Source organism: Nannobrachium achirus (genome assembly GCF_963921795.1).
Source record: "Nannobrachium achirus genome assembly, chromosome: 4".
Classification (NCBI taxonomy): Eukaryota; Metazoa; Chordata; class Actinopteri; order Myctophiformes; family Myctophidae; genus Nannobrachium; species Nannobrachium achirus.
In genome coordinates this window covers 2,051,022-2,064,724 of record NC_137813.1, presented here as the reverse complement: position 1 = coordinate 2,064,724, position 13,703 = coordinate 2,051,022, and positions in this window count along the sequence as shown.

Genomic DNA, 13,703 nt, shown 5'->3' with positions numbered 1-13,703 from the left:
CCCCCCTTGCCTATATGCCTAGATCCGGCCCTGGTCTATACAGTAGATGTCTACTTAGTCCAGCAGCCGGATATGAACAGGTTAAAGAGCTTTTATCAAACCTAACTCATGACATCCTGCTGCAGTCCATTTATCCATAGACATCCTGTGAACTGAGCAGCAAATATCAAACACAAAACATAACTGAACACCTGACTGTTAATGACTGCAGCCAGACAAACCTCCAGGCAGGTGAGTTATATTTGATTATCATTAGACATATAGAGCAGGGGTCTTCAACAGGGGGTCCGTGAACCCTAGGGGGTCCTCAGAGTTACTACACGGGGTCCTCCAAATCTTTGTGTGGTAGAATCATTCTTTTAAATGAACAACTTGAACCCTCTTGTATCCCTATTCTGAGGAGAACTTTAACCAAAAATAGCAGATCTACAAGCTCTCAACGCCAGCTTGTAGATCTGCTATTTTTGGCAAATAGGTTTGGTGTAGAGGTAAAAAAGAGCAGACCAAGTACATAGTCCTTGGCCTGAAAACGTTGAAGACCCCTGATATAGAGGGTATACGCATGCATAGTGAATGGCAAAGTGAGTTTAACGTCGTTTAATGCAATCAGGTAGGACTTTTCTGTGTGGATGTATGGGCTGTCAAGGCTAGAAAGTAGTCTTTTGCCACTCAGTAGGCGTTCCCGCATAACTTCTGGGTATGATGATGATGTCACGGTGTCACGCACATACCCTCTATATCCCTGTGACTGTGTGTGTGTGTGTGTGTGTGTGTGTGTGTGTGTGTGTGTGTGTGCGTGCGTGCGTGCGTGCGTGCGTGCGTGCGTGCGTGCGTGCGTGCGTGCGTGCGCGCGTGCTTGCTGTTTGACCTGGCCACAGGCAGAGAATCAGGCCACAGCCTGTTGGGAGTCACAGGTGCACGGCTTCATAAATCATTAATTAACACCTGAGGCCCATTCTACAGATGTTTATAAATACTAACAGTTTTCTGAAAAACTATATATAAAACTATAGGCCTATATAAAACTATGTATAAAACTATGTATTAAACTATATATAAAACTATATATGGTCTTTGTCAGGTGGAAACCTCATTATGTCCAAAACTGTAACTTTTCAGGTTTCAAATGAGCATCTACAAACACGAGGGGCGCCTGCTGGCCTAGCGGTCCAGGTGCATACCATAAAGGCTCTCTGACGCCAGACAGTGTGTCGCGGGTTCGAGTGCCGATCCCAACGACCTTTGCTGTGTGTCTCACCCCATTTCCCATCAGTCTACTGTCCTGTCAACAAAGGCATTAAAGCCCCAAAAACGCTACTTTTGTGTGACGCTGTAGTGACAAGTGACATCAATTAGAACGTTAATTCATGAAGGAGAAAAAAAAACACAACAAGTTAGAATATGGAGATGAGAGGTCAAGAAAGGTCAGCCTGGTCTGGTTCATCTGATTGATTGATTGATTGATTGAAGAATTTATTAGAAGTTTGCAATAGAAAAAAGTACAGTTTCATGACAGTACAAATCACTGGTACAAGGTCAACTAAAAGGAGATCCTAGAAAGCCGAGGCTTATTTCCACAGGAACCACACTTTAAGTATCTCATATAACATTGAAAGACAGACGGATAGAACATAGTACTTTATCTAGGATAATATCAGTTTCAAAAGCATAACATCAAATACAAAAGGCAGAATACAAAGAAAAAGGGGGGGGGGAGCATGGGGGCTTAGTCTATTTACAAGTCACGGGTAGCTGCTGTCTGAAGGTGACTTTTCATACCAATTTTGAAGGAGGCTAGGGATTTGCGGTGGGTCAGAGGAGGGAGGAGGAGGACTGGTATGAGGAGGAGGAGGAGGAACTGAGCAAAACTATGACCATTAGTCTGACTTCAGGCTTTAATGATAGAGTGCCTCTAGTGCTTTCTTTCCACTGCATGTTAAATATGACTTTTATTTTTTATAAGATGTAACAATAAACACCACCTACTAATCTTTATTGTTTCTACATCTCAGTTTTATATATATTTCCAGTTAATTGCCCTAACCCTACTAGTACCGATACAGTAGCTACTGTTATTGCTATTAGTAGTAGAAATAGTGTCAGTATTAAGTCAGTATTTGTCAGTATATTTGGTATTTGTGTGAGTACAGCAAAGTTCAGGCCACAAACCCCTAAAATAATAGTATTTGAACTGGGGATCCCCCACCCTGACAAGCACTTGGAATTGTAGGAGTTGCATGGGCCGTTACATTTTCTTGTTTGACCTTTTCTTACAATATAGTGTGTTGATTACTTTTGACAGTATTGGTGTTATTTATTATTGCTCATTGTTTTTCATTTGTAGAAGTTTTAAAAAGGTCTTGAAAGTCCTTAAATTGTCACTTCATAAATGTGCAGACACCCTGTGTAGCATACTGTTTGTCTGTTTGATCACTGTTGAGTGAGAAAACAATGTTGCACTTTAATATTAAAGCTAATCATCTAGGGACCTCTCCAACATCATTTGGGGACCACCCTGGGGGTCCTGACCCACAGGTTGAGAACCACTGGAGTAGAGTGATTCTAGTTTTGAGTAAAAGTACTCTCTTCAGAGTAAAAGTACTCTCTTCCGGTGGTACTCAGGGTGAACTTTGAGGCGTCTGACCGAGCTGACCCCGGCGTGACCCCGGGCCGAACCCTGGACGACCCCGCGGTGACCTCGGTGATAATGATGTCATCAGTCACATGGCTGTAAACATTGTTGTGATTTATTCATGTTCCAGGGCTGCTGGCCCCGCCCCCTCTGACTGCTGACTTAATGAACATGTTTAATTACATGTCTGACCGAATGGCAACACCAGTGTTGCCACGTCTGCTCATTGTAAGCTACTTTGGTGCTTGTTTCTTTTTGTAGCGTGGCCAGTAAATATTGTGTGGTTTTGGGGGTTGTTTCTAAAGTGTAGTTGATTATTTGGCCTTGTTTTGAAAATAGCTGTGTGTGTGTGTGTGTGTGTGTGCGTGTGTGTGTGTGTGTGTGTGTGTGTGTGTGTGTGTGTGCGTGCGTGCGTGCGTGTGTGCGTGCGTGCGTGCGTGCGTGCGTGCGTGCGTGCGTGCGTGCGTGCGTGCGTGCGCTCATGTGAGCTTCAATGTTTACACTGTTCTGTTACATTAGAACACATGTTTCTATTTCCCAATGTGTGTGTTATATTATTTAGAACACACATACGTATTGTCAGTGTTGGGCAGACATCATGGTGAAAAACCTCCTAACTCCATTGAGCTGTATTTGGGTAAAGTGATGATAATATAAAGTCACAATACCAACGTTGATGAGACAGTTGTTTTCTTTTTTAATTACCATAGCAGTTTTATTTTTTGCCTGACAGCACATTATAATAATAGTATAATAGAGTGTGTGTATTAAATAGGTACACATAACATTATAATAATAGTATAATAGAGTGTATTTGTATTAAATAGGTACACATAACAGAAGTCAAGACTATTTAATCAGTAAAGTACATTTTAAACACAGGTTTTGAACCAAGGCACTGCACAGCAAACAAAAACAACAAAAGCAGAAATATAGCAGTTTAAGCACTTTAACTGGGAGTTAAAAAACACAGGAGCATTAACCCAATAAATGGGTTAGCCATCCTTGTCATTTCAGATTTTAGCGTTGGCTACTAAAGAATTCCAAATCTACAAGCTCACAGCAAATCTACAAGCTCACAGCAAATCTACAAGCTCACAGCAAATCTACAAGCTCACAGCAAATCTACAAGCTCACAGCAAATCTACAAGCTCACAGCGCGTCACTTTGTGCCACGCTGTGAGCTTGTAAATCTGCTATTTCTTTTGAACATTTTCTAAAAAATCTTGAAAGTGTGAGAACTACTGATTTAGAATGTGTTAGAATCACCCTCAGGTCTTAAAACAGCATAAAGAAACAACCTTTTCATGATGATGACGTGGGGGATGTTTAGAAGCCTGGGGGAGAACAGGTGTGTTTAGAAGTGGCTGCAGAACCAAAACGGGGAACGCTTGACACTTGACTTTTAAAACTTTTATAGTGATATTTATAATGCTCAGTGTGAATGGTCCTTTTAGGGGGCCTACTCACGTTTTTTCTTAGGCTATTTCTATGCATTTGATATTAATGTTGATGTACATTATGATGTACATTATGATGTACATTATGATGTACATATGATGTACATATGATGTACATTATGATGTACATTATGATGTACATTATGATGTACATATGATGTACATTATGATGTACATATGATGTAGGTACTTTGCTTATTTATTGTAAGTCGCTAATGCCTAAATTGTAAATTGTATTGTAGGGCCATTTTCTTCCTTTCCGATAGCGATTCTGTTACCCATAACCTGTTTATGGGTTGATACAGAGTACAGATCATAACCTGTTTATGGGTTGATACAGAGTACAGATCAGTGTTTATGGGTTGATACAGAGTACAGATCAGTGTTTATGGGTTGATACAGAGTACAGATCAGTGTTTATGGGTTGATACAGAGTACAGATCAGTGTTTATGGGTTGATACAGAGTACAGATCAGTGTTTATGGGTTGATACAGAGTACAGATCAGTGTTTATGGGTTGATACAGAGTACAGATCAGTGTTTATGGGTTGATACAGAGTACAGATCAGTGTTTATGGGTTGATACAGAGTACAGATCAGATATCAGTGTGTGATTTAAAATCAATCTAGAACAGTTGGTTCTCAATGTGGAGTCAGGGGTTCCGTGAGAGGAACTCCAAATGGACCCTCGTTCTGTAGGCTTACCTATGAAATAACACGCACACAAACGCACATGCACACACACACGCACAGACACACGCACAGACACACACACACACACACACACACACAGACACACACGCACGCACGCACACACACACACACACACACACACACACACACACACACACACACACACACACACACACACACACACTCACACACACAAACTGTTATATCTGCCACTATTATAATTACTTCATTTCATTTTAATTACTTTCCTTCTCTACATAGAATTACATTGTGTGTTAATAATAAATCAGATCACTTTGTAGTTGTACTTATAGTATTTAATATAAAATAATATTATAGAATGACTAAGGAAACTTCTAAATGTCTTGGTTTATTTGATCAATTGTGATTTAATTAATTCTAATTTAATTATATGTGTAACACCATCTGTCTAGATGTGTTAACTGCATGTTAGCTGCTGCTGTAAGCAATCAGGCTGTCAATCAAATCAATCAATCCACAATCAATAGATGCTGATCTTAATGAAGTCTTGTGTCCTGCCACTCGTTAAAGATCCAATTAGGTTGTTTTCAGCTATCTGTTATAACATTCATCTGTCACTGTACTGGGGTGTGTGTGCGTGTGCGTGTGCGTGTGCGTGTGCGTGCGTGCGTGCGTGCGTGCGTGCGTGCGTGCGTGTGTGTGTGTGTGTGTGTGTGTGTGTGTTTGCTTGCAAGTGTGTGTGCATGCATGTGCGTGTGTACAGTAAGTGCTTTGCTGTCTTATTATTCTAAGTGATATTAACATACATCTCACTAGTCGATTAATAACTATGCATTAATATATTTGTGGAGTAACACAACACAATACTGTCTACAGAGTATCATTTCAGTTGTAATGTCACAGGTGTACAGCTTGTAGAAAATGTGTAATTCTTCATTAATTTATCTTTCTCTATTTATTATTATTAAATTTTTTCCCCATCTTTCTTGAAACTGAATGTGTCAGTTGGGTTCAGCACAAGTGTTAATGCAACACAATCAGGGCTCATCAATATGTCCGTAATGGACGCGTAAGGAAGGGTTCATTTGGTTCCATTTGTACACTCAGAGTTACAGGTCATTTAGGGCCAGCTCTTTGTGTGTTTGTCTACTCGTTTATTTCCGTGGCAAAAATAGAACTTTGACAATACTGTCCTCCACAAGCCAGCATGGTGACGACCCCACGCAGTCTGACACCTCACATTGTGTTGGGGGACTCAGCTGGATGTCACATGTGACCCTATATAAGACTAAAGGCCCTTTTCCACCGGCAGCGATAACGATGACGATAGCCATAAAATATCACAGCGATAATTATGCCTTCACATTGATGTCTGATAAAGTTATCGGACATCAATATGAAGAGGCGCCAATTGACAGCCGCTCTGCATCGCGAGCTGTTTGTCAGAGACCCAGTTCCATATCACTGTGATCTTAACCACATCGTTGTTGATCCTAACGATGTAGTTGTCGACTATCGTTGTCTTTATCGGTGTTGAGTGGATGCTGCCGATCCACTTCAATCGAAAACCCACTTTTTTAAATCGTTATCGTCATCGTTATCGCTGCCGGTGGAAAAGAGCCTTATAGTGTTGCTTTCAGACAGAACCCTGTCTGTGAGAGACCCTATCAACAAAATCAACTTTTAGTTTTCAAGTCTTATAATTAATGCCCTCCTTGGTGGTAAGAATGTGTCGAGCTAAAAGGAGTGAACATATCCGATCTACAAGCTCACAATACGTCGCAGTGCAATCCAAAAGTATTAACAACAAGGTCCACTAGTTTGCATTGACATTTCCTGAAATACAGCGGTTTTGGAGGTACAAGTTTTCCACACAACAGCAAGGATACAATTAAATTCAAAGGAGCTTTATTGGCATGAGAAAACATACGTTTACATTGCCAAAGCAAGTGTCAAAATATAATAAAAACTGTTGCAAATGGGGAACATAATATACAGTATATGCAGTTGGAGGGGTTACAGCATTGTGTAAACAGAACTATGTCACATTGGGTACAAAGCTTTTTGGAACAAACAACATTTATTATTTTAAATATTATTAAAAAAAAAAAGCTTCATATTTAAAATACATTTAAAGGTAGCAGCTCTGTTTATACTGTATGTGCAGTAAGTGTGGATGTCAATCCATGGTGCACCTTCTCTGCACCTTCTCTTTATTGGTACTTTATTGGTACTGTACTGCTCTTGTTTTTGTTAGTTTTTTTCCCTCTTATCTATCTTTTCTTACGTCTCTGTAACTTTGTAAATAACTGTATACTGCTGTGCTACTACTGGACAACTGAATTTCCCCCTTGGGATAATAAAGGTATCTATCTATCTATCTATCTATCTATGGTTTGTTGTCCTTAGGGTGGTTGTGTTTGTAGTCCTTATGGTGGTTGTGTTCCATTCTCTAGCCTTCTTTTATCACAACAGTTCACACATCTTGCTGCTCTGTTCGCACATTGTTGTATTTCTCCCAGTAGGTAGGCCTATAGGAGTTTATTTTTATAATTTTTTTGTCGTTGGTCATGTTTTCAAAGATACTTTGTGTGTGTGTAATGTGTGGGAAGTAGGTATATGTGTCTCTGATGTTGGAAGTGGGCAGGTGGTTAGAAAGTGTAGCTCTGTTTCAATAATATATATCTGGGTTAGGCAACCTTTATGACATGAAGAGACAAGTTTTCATTTTCTTGATAGTCACTGTGACATGTCAACATTACAGTAAGTTGAATTATGACACCACATCAAAATGTTATCGATGGCCAAAACGCAAAACCTCCTATCTGAAAAAATCACTTTGTTGGGAAAATGAAAAAGAAAATGTGTGTTCAACATTAAAACATATCTACTATTTCTAGTCAAAATGAGGGCAGAAGGATCTTGCAGACAGACTGACCATGTGCAGCATAGCCGGTTGTCCTCATTTCAAGTGAAATCCAAAAATCATATAATTTGCAGATAGGAGGTTTTGCGTTTTGGCCATCGTTATATTTCCAACTGATTTTGATTATCCATAATATAAATAACATAATATAAATAACTTCTTCTTCTTTTGCAGTGTTTTCTTACACATCAAGATATAATGGTCATTAGAGCAATAATCTACCTACGGTATCTCTCAGACTCTCAGACCTAGCATATCTCCCTCCCAGTCAGTTTTCAGTTTGAATGAATGTAGAATTATGTGCAGGATGTCATTTGTAGATAGATGTGAGGAGACTTAATTTAACTGACTAAACCTTTTTATTATTATTATTCTAAATTTTGAAATAAAACTCCTCTCTCTCAGTCTTCTGCCAGTGTGCCAGTGATCACCCTCCTCTGTACCAACATTGGCACCGTGCCTAAGCTTGCCCAGCCATGCTCGGTATCTATACAACAGTATATCATATAATATAAGAGCAAGGATAGAATAACAGTATATCATATAATATAAGAGCAAGGATAGAATAACAATATATCATATAATATAAGAGCAAGGATAGAATAACAGTGACATCACAGTCTGGGTAAAGCGTGTGAAATGGGAGGCACAGAAACTCTGGGGAACGGGTCTCAGAAATGTTGAGTTGTTAATGACATGCAGAACTTTCTGGGAAATCATTTTTCATTTAGTTTTACTCATAGTCTTTGGAATAATAACCCATTTACAGTCATCTGAAATCTATCAGTTTATAGTCTATAGTTTTAGTCGAATAAATATCATAAAACTTCAGTTAGACAAAATCTAGAGTTGATCTAGTCGACCTAATCGTATTCTGGCGGTGTTGTGATGGCGCCGTAACGCCTCCTGATTTATACTGGACTGTGTGGCGAGTGTGTGAGCTTGTAGATCGGCTATTTTCGTTCTCATGCACTGACTTGCACTGACATGATGCAGAGAGAGAGAGAGAGGGAGAGAGACATAGAGAGAGAGAGAGAGGTAGGGGGAGGGAGGGAGAGAGAGACAGATAGGCTACATATTGTGTCCAATAGTATCAATATTAATCGTATTCTTTCATTTTAAACTCACAACGTTGTCGCTCGGCTCTAAAATGTCCGCCGCTCCTCGCAGGGGGGGCGGAGGCTAAGATGGCCGCCGGCCAATCAAAAGCCTACGCCGTCGCCGTTGTGACCTCACACGGTTGCCATGGGAACCAGCGAGGTCATGTTTTTTTTTTCTCACGCAGGATGAGAAAAACCACACAAAATGATCTGATGATGATGTGGTGTTCACTGGAACGGAAACGTAACCGTTGTGTTTCTAAACACATTGGTAGAGTTTCTGTTAGCATTCTTTATCTGTTTGGGAATTTTATGAACATGATTTTGTTGTTCTGTTGAGGTCTTTTAATGTGTGTGTGTGTGTGTGTGTGTGTGTGTGTGTGTGTGTGTGTGTGTGTGTGTGTGTGTGTGTGTGTGTGTGTGTGTGTGTGTGTGTGTGTGTGTGTGTGTGACCCCAGGTTGACCCGGGGCTGGGGTCATGAGGTCAGGGTTTAAGGCCAGGTTATTTCTGTTACCTTCGAACACACTGCCCTCTGCAGGGCAAACACACACACTACAACACACACACACACACACACACACACACACACACACACCCACACACACACACACACACACACACACACACACACATGCTGGTGATCGGGAGCGTTCGTTTAGACAACGCTTGGTTCCCTCCAGTCACAGGAGGAGGGGTGGAGTCTATTGATGAGAAGGATTTGACTGATCGATCAGCAGCAGATATGCAAATCACTGCATAATTTAATTAGTCTCTAGATACTAGATCCGAGACTTAGAGACAGAGAGAGAGAGAGAGAGAGAGAGACAGAGAGAGAGTCCATGAATTGAATACCAAGGATCTCCAATGTAAACAAAACCATAAAAGGACTTATTTGGGATGTTCCTTTTAGGCAGAGTGTTTAACTGTACTTGTACTGTCCAATTCTTTTTATTTTATTGACTAATTGTACTGTAAAATATAAGAGAAAATTCTATAATTTATTATATTATTTGTATGTTATTGTGGATAATCTATAATTTGTGTGTATCACTCTGTATTGTCACTAACTTTCACATATGATTGAACCTATCACTGACTGTGGCAAATATTTATCTTGACACACACGCACACACGCTCGCACACACACACACACACACACACACACACACACGCTCGCACACACACACATTTCTGTACTTGTCAGGATATCAATGTTTTAGGACAGTGAATGTTATGAATGTCATAGCAGAAATAGCCGGTCTACACGCTCACAACACTACACAGTGTAAGTTAAATCTGTCAGCCCGCCCGCTGCCCTAGCGTTCCAGGCACATCCAACACAGGCTCTAATGCACCATGACAGTCGCAGGTTCGAGTCCTGTTCCCCGACGACCTCTGCTGCGTGTTGCTTCTTCTGTCTCTCTCTCCCTGTTTCCTCTCTGTCTCCTTAGATTGTAAATACTAAATACCATTTATTTATCTTCTGCATGGTAGGCCTACTGTGTTCTATCTGTCTGTGATTCAGTGTTATGTGAATATATGAGTTTACTAATAAAGTATTCAATCAATCAATCAATGAATCAATCAATCAATCAATTAGATACAGAAACCACAAAATATCTTAAAATTTTGTAATTTCAAGATTCATGTTCAAAGCATCAAAAGTAGCAGATCTACAAGCTCCAAACACGACGCTGTGTTTCAAGCTTGTTGATCTGTTTTGATGCTTGTATTCCACTGTGTTCCGCTGTAGTCTGATCAAGTAGGCATTAATTTAGAATGAATTAGAGTAGTAGAAGTAGAGGAATGAATTTAGGGCAAAAAAACTAAAAGTTAAACTATGGAGGTAAGATATATTATATGTCATAATTTGCCCAGTAAAATACTTGATATGAAGCCCTAAAGGCCAAAGAGAAATGTAAAGTTTTATTCATAACTAGAAAGACTGTTCCTTCGAAACAGTGTGGGCTCGCTTCCAACCCAAAACAATAATAGTAAAAGTGTCAAGTTCCCAGGCAATGCTCTCTTTCATTTTACTGACGTAAAATGGTAATGCAAATACAATGTAGACAAGCAGTGTTATTACATGAACTTAAAGGACCAGGTCACCTTTGGGACAACCAGATCTTATTTTATTGTTGTGTGGGGACACGATCAACACAATGTTGAGTTATTTTTTGTGTTCAATCTGTGTTTTTAGATATTTTAGTATTTCAGTATGCTACAACTGGTCATATGATGCATTTTGCATCATATGATGCATGAGATGATGCAATATCATGCTACAAAGCATCATATGACCAGTTGTAGCATGCTGAAATACTAAAATATCTAAAAACACAGATTGAACACAAGAAATTACAGGATTGTGTTGATCGTGTCCCACACAACAATAAAATAAGATCTGGTTGTTGTCCCAGAGGTGACCTGGTCCTTTAACGGTATGGGGGGGGGGGGGGGGGGGGGGGGGTACGTTTTAGCATGAAAATATCCACCTGTTTCCGCGAGAATTTACTGTAGCATTATGTGTGGGACACATCCGGAGAACAGCAGACATACAACCTCACACCACCTGCACAATGCACGATGGGACGTTGGAAACGTGTGGATACTACCATGTTAAGTGCCAAGCAGGAGGCACATGCTCAGCAAGGTTTACTTAACTTACCGAATAAAATTTATTCTCATTTTCTGAAAATAGCACATCTACAAGCTCATAACGTGTCACATTGTATGTCAGATGCACAGTGTGTGGTTACTGTATGTTTTGTATTAATACAATCTGCAGGAGATACTACTATGATAGATAAATAAAGAAATAATTAAGATAACAATAAAAACAATGTGGACGGGTAAACAAACAAGTTCGAGACCAGTAGCATGTTGAGAACTGAAGTTATGGCTCTTTAAAGCCCGGCCATTTGGGAATTCGCAATGCTCCCCCTGGAAACAGCTCAGGGACCCACCAGAGGTCCCCGAACCACACTTTGGCAACCAGCCATGGACCCCCTGGAAACCTTTCAGGGACCCTCGGGGGTAACCGAACCACACTTTGGGAACCAGCAATGGACCCTCAAGGACCTCCAGGTTTCCCTATGTTTTGTATTAATTCTAAAATCTGCAAAGTAACAAGTAACTGAAGCAGTCAAATACTGTAATTGTAGTGGAGTATAAGTAACAAAAATGGAAAGTAAGATATGATGAAAACATAATAAAAATGGTGTCATTCTTTAGTGCTGAATTGTGCCGTAAATTTTATAATTTGTGCTGCTATCATTATTGAGATATTCTACACGACACCACTGTTCTGCTGCTATCTTCTACAATGAAATACTGCTGCACCGGCAATCAGTATACTGCTGCTAAATCTGCTAATTCATAACCATATAAATATTTATATATATAAATATATATAAAAGCACAATTGATGATTTCAACTGCACAAATTAGAGCACATCCAGCACAAAAAATGTAGACCATTTTTCCCGATTTGTAGCCAAACAATTGGGGTGCAAGCCTAAGCAAAACTATAACTTAGAATAATCCCTTATTCTTTTTAAGTAAAATTTCTAAAACACTACAAAACATGTCTCAAAGACAAATACAAGCAAACGTCTCCACAGTAACAGTTGTTTGTGTGTGTGTGTGTGTGTGTGTGTGTGTGTGTGTGTGTGTGTGTGTGTGTGTGTGTGTGTGTGTGTGCGTGCGTGCGTGCGTGCGTGCGTGCGTGCGTGCGTGCGTGCGTGCGTGTGCGTGCACATTGTAGATCAACTTCATAGCAGTATTAAGTGGTCCATCTATGTTTTTTTTATTAATAATAAAATCTGCAAAATAACAAGTAACTGAAGCTGTCAAATGCTGTATTTATAGTAGAGTATATGTAACAAAAATGGAAAGTAGAATAAAAGTACCTCAAAATTGTACTGTAGGTACAAGTACTTGTATATACTTGAGTAAATGTACTTGGTTACTTTGCAGCACCACTAGCCTTACATTAAGACGTCTCTGCCGAGACTTTCGCATTGTCACTGCAGGGCCGACTTATGTAAGGCTACATCACCACAGAACAGCCAATGACAGCCAAGCCTTTAATCACAGCTGTGTCAATCAGTAGAGTGTAGAGGGACATTTATTTATAGTTTTAACTATAACTATAGTTTTATACATCACACAGCTTAGACATTTGGATCAAATCAGACAGCAGACCTGTGTGAACACATTGATATGAATAGCATATCTGAAGTGTGAATATTGCAGCCACAGCGACTTAATATAAACATGGGTCCCTTTCCCCTGTCTCACTCTGCTAAACCCATTGGAAATGCATTGGGTGCTTAAAGTTAAACATTTTAATTTTTTTATAATTAAACTACAAAACATTTCAAAAAGAAAAATACACGCACACTTGTCCTCAGTAAGCTGAACACATAAAAATTTGAATGGTGTTTAAAGGTGTAAGCGTTTAGGAGATGAAGCGCGCCAAAGTTTTGAGATACTGACTAGTATAGAAATAAATAATGAAGATAACATACGTGTGCTCGCCTTTAGGCGAGCCCACAATTAAGTTCCAATATTCCATCGTATGACCATTGATCTCCAAGTTAATGTCACAGTGTTTACATTTGTGACGATAAAGTTGTTTTCAATTGAATTAAAGATGAACGGACGGTGCTGACCGGACGATGACTCCCAGACCGTAACCATGACAACCAGGTGACCGGAGACTGACCTCTGTTCCTCCGGCCACCCTGACCTCCGGATGACCCCGCCGTGTGTGTGTGTGTGTGTGTGTGTGTGTGTGTGTGTGTGTGTGTGTGTGTGTGTGTGTGTGTGTGTGTGTGTGTGTGTGTGTGAACCCGGCAGCCGGTCAAGAGTTCAAAAGGTCAGCGGTGAAAACTCTGAAAGAGCC